The sequence below is a fragment of the Streptopelia decaocto genome (assembly GCF_964273445.1).
Source record: "Streptopelia decaocto genome assembly, chromosome: 8".
Lineage (NCBI taxonomy): Eukaryota > Metazoa > Chordata > Aves > Columbiformes > Columbidae > Streptopelia > Streptopelia decaocto.
In genome coordinates, this window is record NC_138662.1 from 20,065,485 (window position 1) to 20,079,885 (window position 14,401).

Consider the following 14,401-nt stretch of genomic DNA (forward strand, 5'->3'; position numbering starts at 1 on the left):
CTAAAGCATTTCAAAAAGCCAAACTGGCAAGACACAAAAACCAGAGGGAGACAGCAGGGAGGGGAAAGCGCCTGAGAGCCGGGAATAGAAGACAAATGGCCCCCACCCCAGCCATGGTCCCAGCCCCCCATTCTCACCCTGCTAACATCCCTCCCTCCGGTAAACAGAGACAGGCAGGTTGGCACCTTGTCCCCCGGACAAAGGAGCTGGCCCTTTGTTTCGCTGTGTGACTCCCTGGCAGATGGGGGCTGGAGGGTGCCTGAGGGGTCTGCTTCACGGAAAGCCTCCAGTATGCAAAATGCACCCACAGGCAGACAGGAGAGCCGTGGGGATGGGTTTTCTCCCTTGAAAGAGCTGCCTGAAACAGTTTCTATCTCTTGATGGTTCTTTTCTGACTTTGAGAAAACATAAATAGTCTGTAGTTTTCCTAACCGAGCCTCTTGCTTTTATAGGAACTGAGAGGGGAAACCTGGGATTTGGAGCCAAACTTTATTTCTGGAGAGGGAGAAAGCCAAAATCCTGACAGTAGGAATGCGCGCATATCTTAAATATTTAAAATTATTGCGCAAAATTTCTTAGGAGGTGAGAATCTGGCCCACAAATCAGTGAGATGCAAGTTTTGCAAAGTCCTAATACCTGCCAATCCCTGCTTTCAGCCCCAAGGGATTTGCTGGGGTTTATTCTTGTTGCATTCAGGGGGGTGAGCAAGGCGGACAGGGAGGAAATAGCCAAGCCAAGGCACAGGAGTTGATGAGAAGCACATAGTTAGTCGGTCAGACATCGGTGTGTTGTAACCAAGTCTTCTTCCAAGGCCATTGCACCGCATATCCAGCCTGACTTAGGTGTATATGCTTCCTCAAGGCTCCTACACCACAAAAAGTTGTGCTGAGGCAACTAAATCACTGAAAATATATTGCGTACTCAGCTGAGGTGTGTTCAGCCACTGCATGGGGAGACTCGGGGCACGTTTTCATACCCAGCTCTACTGTGATGGCAGCTCAGATCTGTCCTTGCCTTGTGGAATGGGAGACTGGGTTGAAAGCAGTCCCAGTCAATGGACCTGTTGTGCTGGCTTGGAGGTCGCGGACCGGCTGGTAACAGGAAGATGCCCACACTGCTGTTGGCATGATTTGTCCCCTTGTTTCATTATTTTGCTTCCCTACTCTGACCTATTATTAGCAGACCCACCTTCTACCTTGTGCTTCTGTTTCCCCTGATATATTTGTAAAAGGCCTCTTATTCTCCTTAATCCCTTTGGCTATAATTAACTCATTCTGCATTTTTGCTGCCCTTATCTTTTCCCTGCAAGCCTTAACTGACTGAATATTCTTGTTTGGTTGCCTCCCTGTTTTCCATTTCTACTAAAGGTTTTCTTTTTAATCCTTAGATCTCTGAGCAGGCTTTGCACACTCCTATTTCTTGCATTCTTCTTTATTTACTCTTCTTTTTCTCTTCGACCTTAGTGAGTGTGTGTGTAAGGACCCCGTCTGCCTTATACATGTGTAGGTTTCAGGACCACCTCGCATGGCACCTTACTTGCTCAATTTCTTAATTCCCTTCAACACATTCGCCTTTCTCCTTCGGCACTGTGCAATTTTTTGGGTTATGTGGATTTTGTCCTTCCCACTTGGGAGATTCCCACCTTCCCAGGCACTTCCTTTCTTTCACCCCAATACCTTTTGTTCTACAGAAACCACATGAAGGAAAAAATATATGTATTTTTTAAAAATTATTATTTGTGTAGGGTTTATTATTTTTGATCCAGAAAACTAGAAGGGCTGAATGAGGGCTCAGTGGATCTCAGTGTCAAAACTGTTGTTAGAGTTTGTGTCCTTATAACATCCCAGTGTCTCTTCCCAACATGACTCTCCGAAGAGCCCTTTCCTTTGTGCCTCTCACCCCCCAGCTTTTCCATCCTTCCTCTCAGCTGGGTTTGCCTTTACCGTGATGACTTTGAGCACGTTTTGTTCTGGTTTATTTTACCTCTCGTGCCAGCAGCGATATCTCCGAGGGGGCTGTGCTCCTGCCACTGGGGCTCAGCCACACACAGAGAGGAACAAATTGGGGGCACATGATGGGGATCCATTGTGGTTACCTGAAGGGAACACGCCAGGGCCAGGCTGATGCTGTGTGGTTGTGGACCTGGGTGGTCAAAGCCCCCAGGGGATGGTGAAGACCCGTTCGCCATCGCTGTGCTGAGGCAGCCGGTCTCACCCGCTGGCTCAGGCTGGAGAAGGAGCCACCTCTCAGTCCTCAGCTCGCCGCTGTAGCACCCGCCTCGGGACCAGGCATGCGAGAGGGACCTTCTGCTGCTTACAGAGGTGTGAACAGAAGCGTCATCTCCAGCCATGCTTTTCCTCTCCCTCTTGCAAGGAACCCCGAGGAGCATCGTCAGGCTGTGCAGGTACCCCCGTAATTCGGTGGGGGGGGATGGTGATAAGCAACCTGTTCTTTTGTCCCCATTATTGTGGAAACAGAGGCTAAAGGAGACCCCCTTGGAGAGGAGTCACAGGTGAAATTGCGTGTGTTGTTGGCCTTCAGGATGCTGCCAGTGTCTTGAAGAGCAGAAAGACAATTAAATTGGCAGTTCTTACCCCATTGCCAGCCCCCTTTGTCCTTCCCACCACATTCCCCAGGCCTAGACCTCCATGGAGGCAAGGGCTGTGCTGCATGGAGAGCGGGATGGTGGCGGGAGGTTTATGGGGTGACATGTGGGCCACCTTCCCTCCTCAGGTTCAAGCAGCCGCCCGCTCTGATCCGAGCGACAGCAGCTGCAGATGTCCCTGCACATGGCCAGTTTTGCCGGTCCTGCCACCCCAGCATCGCGTTTTGCAGCGGCCACGGGCATTTTTTGCGCCTTTTGCTCTCCTCCGGTTTCAGGCTCTGCTGCCGCAGAGCTGCGGTTCGGCAGGGCAGAGCAGGGGAGGAAGGAGGAAGAGGGTGTCGGGGGGGTTGCTTTACAGAAATTAAAAAAAAAAAAAAAGTGAAAAGGCAGTCATTGGGGGCCTGGGCACGCTGGTGGGTTCGCCACTTCCGTTGCCTGATCCACCTTTTCAGACACGCACAAGGAGGCTTCTGAGAAGCGGCCCCGGGCGCTTCAGCATAACTGTGCACACGCGGGTGTGCAGACACACGGCCGTGCACACGTGTGTGCAGACACACAGCCGTGCACGTGTGTGTGCAGATACACAGCCGTGCACATGTGTGTGTGCAGATACACAGCCGTGCACACGTGTGTGTGCAGATACACAGCCGTGCACGTGTGTGTGCAGATACACAGCCGTGCACACGTGTGTGTGCAGATACACAGCCGTGCACGTGTGTGTGCAGATACACAGCCGTGCACACGTGTGTGTGCAGATACACAGCCGTGCACATGTGTGTGTGCAGATACACAGCCGTGCATACGTGTGTGTGCAGATACACAGCCGTGCACACGTGTGTGTGCAGATACACAGCCGTGCACATGTGTGTGTGCAGATACACAGCCGTGCACACGTGTGTGTGCAGATACACAGCCGTGCACATGTGTGTGTGCAGATACACAGCCGTGCACACGCGTGTGTGCAGATACACAGCCGTGCACACGCGTGTGTGCAGACACACAGCCATGCACGTGTGTGTGCAGACACATGGCCATGCACGCAGGCTTGCATGCTGGGAAGGAGCCCGTCAGGCCGGGCTGCTCCCCAGCTCACGCTCACGCACGCACACCTACCACCCTCCTGCCACAAAAGAGGTTTCTTTCATTTCCTGCGAGAGGAGGAGGAGGGAGAGAGGCAACTTGAAGGCTGCAAATTCCTCAGCCACATATCTCGCCCCCCTCTCCTCTCCTCTCCTCTCCTCTCCTCTCCTCTCCTCTCCTCTCCTCTCCTCTCCTCTCCTCTCCTCTCCTCTCCTCTCCTCTCCTCTCCTCTCCTCTCCTCTCCTCTCCTCTCCTCTCCTCTCCTCTCCTCCTCTCCTCTCCTCTCCTCTCCTCTCCTCTCCTCTCCTCTCCTCTCCTCTCCTCTCCTCTCCTCTCCTCTCCTCTCCTCTCCTCTCCTCTCCTCTCCTCTCCTCTCCTCTCCTCATGTTCAGGAGCCGCGGCTCCCACTTCCCATACAAATAGGCAAGGCTGAACAACTGTACTTTTAAACCTTCTGAGACGTCTCTGTTGCTTCGCGGTGTTTTTTCCACAGCGTTTGTGTGCTTTGCCTGTCAGATGCACCCCAAGGCTGCTCTAACTCTGTAGGGCCAAGTGGCAGTTCAGCTGGTTAGGAGCACAGAGGAGCACAGACCTGCCTTGTGCTGTGGTTGAAGCTTTTCCCCCCCCAAGCTGTCCCCTTCTTGCCCCCAGCCAACCCCAGGAAGCCTGTCTACATGCATATTGACAATTACCCTGTGCCCGAGCAAGGCTTTTCCAAACCTTAAGCAGTATACGTGGCATTTCAAAGGGATATTGCTGTCAAGCACCCAGCTTGTCACAAAACCGTGAGCTGGAGCTGCTAAAGCAGCAGGTGGTACCTGGTGTGTTAGTTTAATCCTCAGCTCTCCTAAGCCAGGGTTACTTTCCCTCATGAGTAGCTAGGACAAGCACAGGAGAGGCAGAGAGAGTTTGTTTTACAGTTGTTTGGTGCTTGCAGGCGCTCTGTTTTCTACAAGGTAGGTAGTATTAATTCTCCTGTGTCATGGACAGAGACTTTAAGGGTAGTGGTTAAGACCTTATTCTTTCCAGATCTGCAGCAAAGCTGTGAGGGGCTCCTTAGCCTGCTCAGAGCATCCTGATGCGGTGTTGTGGCCCAGGCAGAGCTGTGGGCGACGCAGGGGGGAGTCCAGCTGCCTCTCCTGCTTTTTTGCTTGACACCGCAGACGTAAGCGGGTAGTATTAATCAGAAACCAATGCTGAAATGCAAGTGGATTTTGTGTTCATCTAAACAGGGGAAATCCTGTGCACAGAGATTTCAGGACCTGGTGGCTGGAGCGCAGAATGCACGGGGAGAAAGTCCGCTTTTGCAGAACGTTTCCCAAGGCATCCAAGGACTCTCTCAAACCCACAAAGCCTGCCCTAAAACCACAGCTGCAACAAAAGGGGAAGAGTCCACAGCAGAACTCGGAGCGCATTAAACCTTGCAAAATAGGTCTCTTTCTGTGGCGAGGGGTATGTGTATAAATACATCCATACGTGTGCGTGGAGGGGGAGCTGGGGTTGTTCAGCGTGGGAGCTGGAAGCGAAACAGGCTGCAGGGATGCTGAGCAGGGCGCTGATTGCAGGCAGGGCTGCATTGCACGGAGGAGCAGCCCGCAGCGGTGGCTCCGCAAGGAGAACGACCCGTCTTCCCAGGCCATAATGCAGCGTAAATAAAGGAGACTGGCTGGTTTGTGAGCCACAGAGGTAAATTCAGCAAGCATGTAAATGGAAGAGTGAAATAGTGGGAAGGGAGCACCAAGAAACAGCGTGCGGATGTAAAGATGTCCAACGCATGTAGGGTGCGTAGGCCAAAAGGAGCGTGATTTCTGTGTGGCAGTAAGGAAGAATGTAGGAAAAGAGAGTAAAAAGAGGATGTTAAAATAACGCCAGCTGTCTAACGTGCTGGTACCACCTCTGTTCTTGTCAGTGCTGACACAACTTTAGCTGCTGTTGTGCAGGCGCCTGTGCAGGCGGTGTCCAATGTTCAAGCTGGCCCCGGTGAGACTCTACCTGAGGTGGCTGCATTCCTGTGCATTGACTCAGGAGCTCTGATTAACTCTTTCGAGGATGTAGGACCTTGCCGAGTGGGTGTGGGACCCTCATGGACAGCTTTGCTGGAGCTGGAGTGACACTGGCCAAAGAGATCTTGCCAAAGAGAGGAAATTCAAGGATCCTGGACGTAGTGTCTGTTGCTTCATTTGGACAAGCCTCTGGTGCTTGTGCACACTTTGTGGACTTGCCTATGGTATGATTTGCAGTCAGAGTTGCATATTTTGGCTGTTGTGCTTCTCCAGCTTCAAGTTTCCATTCCTGGGACATGACCATGTCCAAGGCCTGAACTAACACAGACTAATGGTTTGCTACAACCCTATGTGAGGTAGATAATTCCTGCCGTAACTGAGCAGGCAGACATACTAAACCTCTGAGTTAAGCAGGTGTAGAGCCTACCCTAGATCTCAGGACTCTGTAGCTCCTGGGCACAGTGGACTCACCTCCTGGATCACTTTAGAAAGCACAGAAGAAGGAAATGCCCTGGAGATCCCGGCTGCTATCCCAGTTCTTGTGAGCACAAGGGCAGCAGAAGAAAAGCTACTCCATGCTCCGGCTGGGCTGCATGCAGACAGGCTCCAGTGAGCAAACCAAAACCCTTGTTCCCCCGTCACGTCATCCAGACCAGCGATGTGGTTGGAGCTCCCTGACCTCCTTTGGCTCACCCATCCAGTCCTTCTTCCCAGGGAACCAGAGCAGATCTGCTGTACCCCTCAAGATGGGAGAACCAAGGAGTGGCAGCGACCAGGGGTTACAGTAGCGTTTCCATCTCTGGGATTATCTGTGTCTCACTTTCCACTGCAGCAAAATTCACTTTCACACCTCTCAAAGTCAGCCTGCTGTGGAAGTGATGGAGAGAGAGGAAAGCAAGCAGGCAATGCAGCAGGGGAGCATTTCTATGCACCTTTCCTGCGTAGAAGCATCGTCTCCGTTCCCATCACTTGTGGGCCCAGCTGTGATTTCTGGCGATGCCACACACAGCCATCACCCTCTGGGTTCCTTTCCCTTTCATTGTCTCTCTGGAGAACAAGACTCCTGTCAAAAACCCTGCAAGTATCACTGAGTGCCAGCCCTATTATTCACCAGCCAGTGAAGCAAGACAGGCGTATTCTCCCACAACCCAGGGATGCCCCTCGGAGCTGTTACCAATGGGGCTATCTTTAATGGGATCAGAGCCTGCCCTTTTCCACATCCCAGTGGGACAACACCTGCCCACCAGAGAACAAAGAGGAAACCTGTTGTGATGGGAAAAAAGACAGAGTTCTCCCCAGAGAGGCAGCGAGGCTGTTTGATTAAGAGCATCTTTCTCCCAGCCAGCTGGTTTGCTACCAAAACAACCAACTAAACTTCATCTTTATGCAAGAGAGAAAAGCCTCTGTGAAGCAAATGCCACAGGTCCAGTTTTAGTCTCCTATGAGAAATCTATGGAAATCTTTGCAGAAAAAAGGCTGTAGGAGCAAGAGGAAAAAATATTTCCGCCTAAAACCACTATTTTAAATTTATTTTTTTAAGTAAATTCAAAGCAATATTTGAAATGCTGCAGCAAAGAGATCTAACCAGAAGCTTCATCTCTAACTTGTCCTCCTCAAAAGACCCAGCGGCTACCCACTGCTGTACATTTCTCTCAAGCTGTGTGTCTCAGGGATCTCAATATGCCTTTGCAGAGATGCAGCATGCCAGCATGCTCTAATTCCAGCTGTGCCTTCTGCACGAATGTCCCCTGGAGACTGAGTGTCCCACGTGTGCACATCTGCCCCAGGAGTGCCCTTCGTCTGGAGCATCCCAGCCTGGGGTAACGAGCCAGGACAGGGCCAACCAACACACACCTCCTCAACAGCTCTGCCAGACTCCAAACCAGCCTGTGCCTGCTTTTTGGCTCTCCATTTCTCAAATCGGAGACCATGGGCTTGGTTGCCAATACTTATCCCATGAGCGTAGGTGCAGTCTCCAAGGGGGCCAGAAGAAAGTTATCTGTGTCCCAGGGGCCACTTTGTGCTACGTGGTTCATTAGTCTGTCCAGAGTTAGGGTGGAAGAACTCAGGCATGCTTGGATGTGTTTGTGCATCCCAGTTTCTTTGGCAGTTCTGTGATTCTGGCAGAAGTGTAATCGTGAGCAGAGCTTTATTCCAGTGGATGCAGCACGTAACAAGAAGTTCACCTTCAGTTAGAGAGGATCTTAATATGACCTTCCGTAAAAAAAGGGGCATTGTTTTGAGTTGTTAAACAGCTGCTGTGTTCCACCCCAGTAATGGTTGCAGTTCAGCAGTGAATAATATAGGCTTTAGATAAACAGCCGGTAAAATAATTTGGGATCTTTCCTGGCGGGGGGAAGCAGGCAAGTTACTCTACAAAAATAAATGATTATTCTCTCTGCCTAGGAAATGAAGTGGTCTTGTCATCACCAAGTGGGCTGGCGCACAAAATCTCTTCCCGCCCTTGTGTGCTGGAAACAGCCCGATGCCGTTTGCGGGGCTCTCACCACCTTCACCTTCGCAGGAAGCAACAGGCTGTTTTAGTTCGGATTCATGCATCCTCTCTCTTTTCTCCTGCGACCCTTGTCTGCTTTTCCATCTCATCCCCAATATTCTTAAAAATAACCCTCTCAAAATGCCTGTCTACTGTTCTGCACGGACACAGACACCATCTCCTTTTTTTGAGCAGTCACAACGTGACTCCAAATCTCTCCCTCCCGTGAAGCGCCGAGTGTCCGCTGGGTACGCGCCGTGCCCGCCGCGCCGGGGCAGGGCGGCAGAGCGCCGGCCCTTGGGTCTTGGCCTCCATCGGATGAACAATTTCCCGTTGAAGGTTACTCACTTCCTGTTTTCCGTATTTAGACAATCTGGGGAGGCTTTGATTTGTTGTAAACTTCAGCTGGTTTAAACGTTAAGTCGCGGGAGACCGAGGCGGGGGTGGGGAGGAGGGGAAAAGCCTGGAGACAAATTAGGGCTATTTCATACCGTGACTGTGTTCTGTCGCTGTTTTGCAGTGCCCATTGGAGCATGTGAAAGGAAGGTCAGGGGCTGACAGCATGGGAGATGGAGACAGGGCTGCTTCACACCGCGCTGCGTCCGCGTGTGCGCGCACGGCATCGGGAGCAGCCGGGCGATCCGCTCCGATGACTAATTTCTCCAGTGTGTCATCTTTGCTGCACACAGCGGGATGGAGATGCTAAGGGCAGGGCAACAGGTCGGCAGGGAGGAGGCTCTAACCTGGAGAGGAGAGTGCTGTGCCCTTTCCCAGCGCCTATCAGCACACACCACATGCTGATGTTTGTTAGAACTTGCCCAGAAGTCTGCTAGGCTGGAGCGAGTCAGCGCTTGTACGCAGCTGATAGGGCAGGTCATGTCTTCTTTCTGCCTGTTTTGCAGGGGGAAACTGAGGCATGGAGTCCTGTAACTTTGCTTGTTATCAGAAAGTAAGTGTGTGAGGGATTGGGGTGAGTCCTGGCATAGGTCAGGCAATGGTCTGTCTCCAGGGATGTGCTTCTTTGTGAGGAACATCTTCCCTGTGCTGGTGGGAGTTATGCTTGCAGAGAGAAAAATAGTGCACAGCCCAGAGTGCCTGTGGGTACAAAGGTGATGTGAATGGTTTTGGTCTATTCCTTTTTGTTCATCTGGTTCTCTTCTAGCAGATTAGTTCTCAAAATTATTGCTTTTACTTCCAGATTTTACAAGGGAGAAAAAAAAAAAAGAGGAGAGGAGAGAAGCAGGACAATAAGTGGGACTAAAACCATGGACTTCATTGGGGCGAACTTTGGCTTCTTCAAGGTTCTGCTTGGAAGAATCCCATGGGTTGGAGCTCTAGAAGGTAGGGGAGTCCAGGAGAGCTGGCTAATATTCAAAGATCACCTCCTTCAAGCTCGAGACCAATGCATCCCTATGAGCAAGAAATCTAATAAAGGGAGTAAGAGGTGAGGAAGGCCAGGCTCCATTTCAAAGTACATTTGGCCAGGGATGTCAAGGACAAAAAGAAGGGCTGCTTCAAGTACATCAGCAGCAAAAGGAAGGTGAGGGAAGACATAGGTCCACTGCTGAATGAGATGGATGCCCTGGTGATGGATGATACAGAGAAGGCAGAGTTCCTGGATGCCACCTTCGCTTCTGTCTTTACTACTAAGGCCGGCCCTCAGGAATCCCAGACCCTAGAGACAGGGAAGAAAGTCTGGCAAAAGGAAGGCTTTCCCTTGGTTGAGGAAGAACAAGTCTACACAAACAAATCCATGGGTCCCGATGGGATGCACCCACAAGTGCTGAGAGAGTTGGAAGATATTATTCCTAAACTGCTCTCCATCATCTTTGAAAGGTTGTAGAGAACAGGAGAGGTGCCTGATGACTGCAAGAAAGCCAATGTCACTCCAGTCTTCAAAAAAAGCAAGAAGGATGACCCAGGAAACTACAGGGCAGTCAGCCTCACATCCATCCCTGAAAAGGTGGTGGAGCAACTTATTCTGGATGTCATGTCCGAGCATGTGGAAGAAAAAGTTATCAGGAGTAGTCAGCATGGATTCACCAAGGAGAAATCATGTTTAACCAACCTGATAGCCTTCTATGATGGTATGACTGGCTGGGTAGATGAGGGAGGAGCAGTGGATGTTGTCTACCTTGACTTCAGCAAGGCCTTTGACGCCGTCTCTCATAACATCTTCACAGGTAAGCTCGGAAGTGTGATTTGGATGAGTGCATGGTGAGATGGATTGAGAACTGGCTGGATGGCAGAGCTCAGAGGGTTGTGATCGATGGTGCAGAGGCTGTTTGGAGGCCTGTAGTTAGTGGGGTTCCCCAGGGGTCAGTATTAGGTCCTGTCCTGTTCAACCTGTTCATCAGTGAGCTGGATGAGGAGACTGATTGCACCCTCAGCCAGTTCACTGATGATACCAAACTGTGTGGAAGGGTTTGACACACCAGAAGGCTGTGCTGCCATCCAGTGAGACCTCGACAGGCTGGAGAACTGGGCAGAGAAGAATCTGATGAAGTTCAGCAAGGGCAAGTGTAGGGTTCTGCACCTGGGGAGCAACCACCCCAGGCACCAGTACAGGTTAGGGGTGGACATGCTGGAAAACAGCATTGTAGAGAAGGACCTGGGAGTTCTGGTGGTCAGCAGGTTGACTGTGAGTCAACAATGTTCTCTTGTGCCCGAGAAGGTAAATGGTGTCCTGGGGTGCATTAGGAAAACTGTGACCAGCAGGTCAAGGGAAGTTGTTCCTCCTGCTCTGCTCTGTCCTGGTGAGGCCACATCTGGAATTCTGCATCCAGTTCTGAGCTCCCCAGTTGAAGAAGAACAAGGATTTACTGGAGGGAGTCCAGCAGCAGCTACGAAGATGCTGAGGGGTCTGGAGCATCACAACCAGAACAGCCAACATAATGCTTTCCCAGGTAAAGTAATCTGCCATGTCCTCTCTGCCTGATGGAGAGCAGGCAGGAGCTGAACTGAGCTCCAGAGGAAAATAAAAGCACTGGTGAAGACTTTAGCAAAGTGATGAAGTATTTAGGAGAAAGGAGGGTCCATGTTCACGCTCTGGTGTTGAGAGGCCCAGCTCCAAATGATTCACGTGCTCTTGACCCTGCTGAGCTGGACTCAGCTTTCCTCCGAATAATTCCAGGTGGGCCAGAGTGCAGAAGCACAGGGAGAGGCAGGGGAGCAGGACACGGGCCGGTAGCTGTTCTCTCTCTGGCATTGCTGCATAGGTTGGCTTAAGATTATACCTCCGCGATTCAGCCTTTATAGACAAAACAGTAGCAGTTCGCTCCCTCGTTGGTATGTTGAAGCCTTTCCCTGAAGGAGGAGTTAGTTCTCTATTGTGTTACTACCCGCTGGATGTTTGTTTTCTGCTGTATGTCCTACCCTACCATTGCGTTTTGCTCAGCTGAGCTTTTGGTGCTCGGAAATGCAACTTAAGTTTATACTGCAAATGCCGTGTAGCCCTCTCTGCGGTCTCTCCCGTAAGTTTTCTCTGATGGGGCCCTGGACCTCCCAGCAGCACCTTGGTGCAACCTGAGCCCTGGGTTTGGGACAGAGCTCTGGATCTGACAGCGACACATCGGACGGGAATCAGGATTGACCGCAAAGCCGGCACCGCGGAGAATTGCAGCCAAAGCTGTTCAAGCAAATGGTGCCTCTGAATCGGCCCCAGCCGGCTGCCCCGATGCGGAGGTTTGATCTGTTAGATCCAGAGCAGCCTGGTTTGCACTCATATCACCACGCTTAAAGAACAGTCACTTAATCTCACTTAGAAATGTTTACTTGAGAGGACCAGATGGCCCAGGGAGTTGGGCTAAACAAAGCATTTTACTTCTAGGTCACGCATTCTAATCCAGTCCAGGTTGGTGATAAATGAACATATTCACCTGATAGCCACTTTTGGCTTCGTTTTTGGTGTTTTTCAGGCTGGTTTCCAAGGGGAGATGTCACACCACAAAACCTCCCTCCGTGCCCTGCCGCAGTTGGTACTGATTTGGCCGTCTCTGTGGAGAAGCCAAGGATCAAATAGATGCTCCACAGCACCAGAGTGTTTTCTTTGCAGCCCGCAGGTGAGGGGAAGTTGTCCTGTGTCTGGCTGTCCTGTGTCCGGCTGTCCTGCCCTGCGGACGGCCAGGATTTCAGTTTGCAAAGCTGCCAGTCCAACCCCCCCTCCACCAAGGTGAAATTCATTAAAAAAAATTAGGGAAATGTTTAATTGCAGTTGACATATAGGCACTCTCTGCTATGAACTTTACTTGCAATCACAGATAACAGCATCAAAATTAATGCCTGCTTCCCACTTGTCCTGCTATAAGCAATAAACGTTTGGCAAGTCAGTAAATAACAAAATTCTCATGTGGCCATCTACAGGTCACCAGGATACTTAAGAAGTTTGCGTTAATTATACCATGTTTGCCATCAAAGAGGGGATATTAACCCTTTGGAGCTGTTGCAGGAAAGCAGTGGAGTCATTTGGAAATGAGTAAATGAAATCTTGTCACTAAAAGTGCAACCTTGGCAAAATAAATAGTAAAAAAGAGAGATGTTTAAAGCAAAAACCTGACTAGCCATCATGGAAAATACAGTACCTTTTCAGCTTGCCTTTTATTTATTTTGTATTTTGACATCAAACACTCCCTGTAACCTAATCTTCTTGGCTTTTGATGTGGCCGTGGAGACATGACAATTAAGCACGGCTTAAAACAATAATCCCAACAACGGGAACCAAAGGCAAGTAATGTCAGGGTTCCCCCCTCACAAAAAGCCAGTCCCCCAGTGTTTGGTGGTAGCGAAAGGACCGTAAATCCCAATTTGTTGCCTCGATATCTGCTCTGCGCTTACGTTTTGCGTTGAACTTTGCACACTTGCTCCGTTTCCATTCCCCGCTGTTTGTTTTTCTTCCGCTATGCAAAACGTCTGGAGACAAACACGGTACACACACGTTGCAGAGAGATGGTTTGATCTCTCGCAGATTAGTGCCACCTGACAAATAGGGGATTATTTGTTATCTGTGTCGCAGGAACCGCTGAAGACCCCGCTCAGAAGAGGCTCCTCGGGGCGCTGGGGGTGCAGCCCCTCCCAATCGGGGTTAGGGCCCCAATTCTGCCAGCGGGTCGCACCGACTCTGCTCAGCGCCCGCAGCGGGGACACCAAGGTAACCCCTTGTCAAAGTGTGAACGGGTGTGCAACGTGCAACCAAAGCAAATAGCTCATTCTAAATTATTTTCAAGTGATGTTTGTTCTCCTGTTCGCTCCTCATCTCTGCTATTCAAATACCGAGGGAGAACGACTTGAGTTTAGTTCTAACCCCGTTTCAAGCCTGTCTGCAAATGAGCATGTTTCTTTTTAAATGAAGCTTGCACGGTATGCTATAAACTGCCCTCTTTTTTCTTTATGGATGTTTGCACTAAGCCTTGCTAAACAAGTTAGAGAGATGATTAACTCATCTGAAGCGATGCGGGAAGGCTGCGCCCGGCCGGGTGTGCTTCCTTCAGCACGGTAGAGCCGCCGCGGCTCCTTGGCGTTGCGGAGCCGGGCTCGCAAACAGGGCTGGGGCTGCGCGGGGAAGGAGAAGCAGTGGCAGAAAGGGCTGGAATTTGCACACACATGCTGAAAAAGGAACTCAGGTTATTTTTTTTCTTAATGAGTAAAGAGTTATCCCCAAGTCGGCTTCCACAGAAGTGAGACGCAGCTCCCCGGGGTGGGGGGGGGGAAACCCAAAGTTCATGAGCAGTTTTCTTGAAAATATTGTTTTAATAGCACCAGTGCTCAGCCCCACACACGGAAGAGGGACTTTGCAAGGCTTCGCTTTGCTTTGTAAAGCCCTGAGGAGTTCCTTGCGTGGGTCACGCTCGGCCGTGTGATGAAAACAGACGCAAAGTTCTGGCCACGGGTGAACTGCCCGGTGAGCACCCACTGCTGCACCCCACATCCCCCCGAGCAGCTCTGGGTCACCCCCATCGCTCCCTTCAGCCCGCGGATGATGCCAAATGGTAAGAAACGGGTTCCCAGGTTGACGGCAGCACAAGAACCTGGAGAACTTTGCCCCGTCTCACACGGGCCCTGCCTTGAAACCCCGCTTAGCCGTGTTTTAAACCTTGTTTTTAATTGAAAAGTATCTCTCCAAACACTTTTAAAACAACACCAAAAGCCTAGAGAAAAACAGCGCTTCATCATCTGCAACGCGGCTGCTGCCGTAGATTTTTAACCTGGTTTAGAAACTTCAGC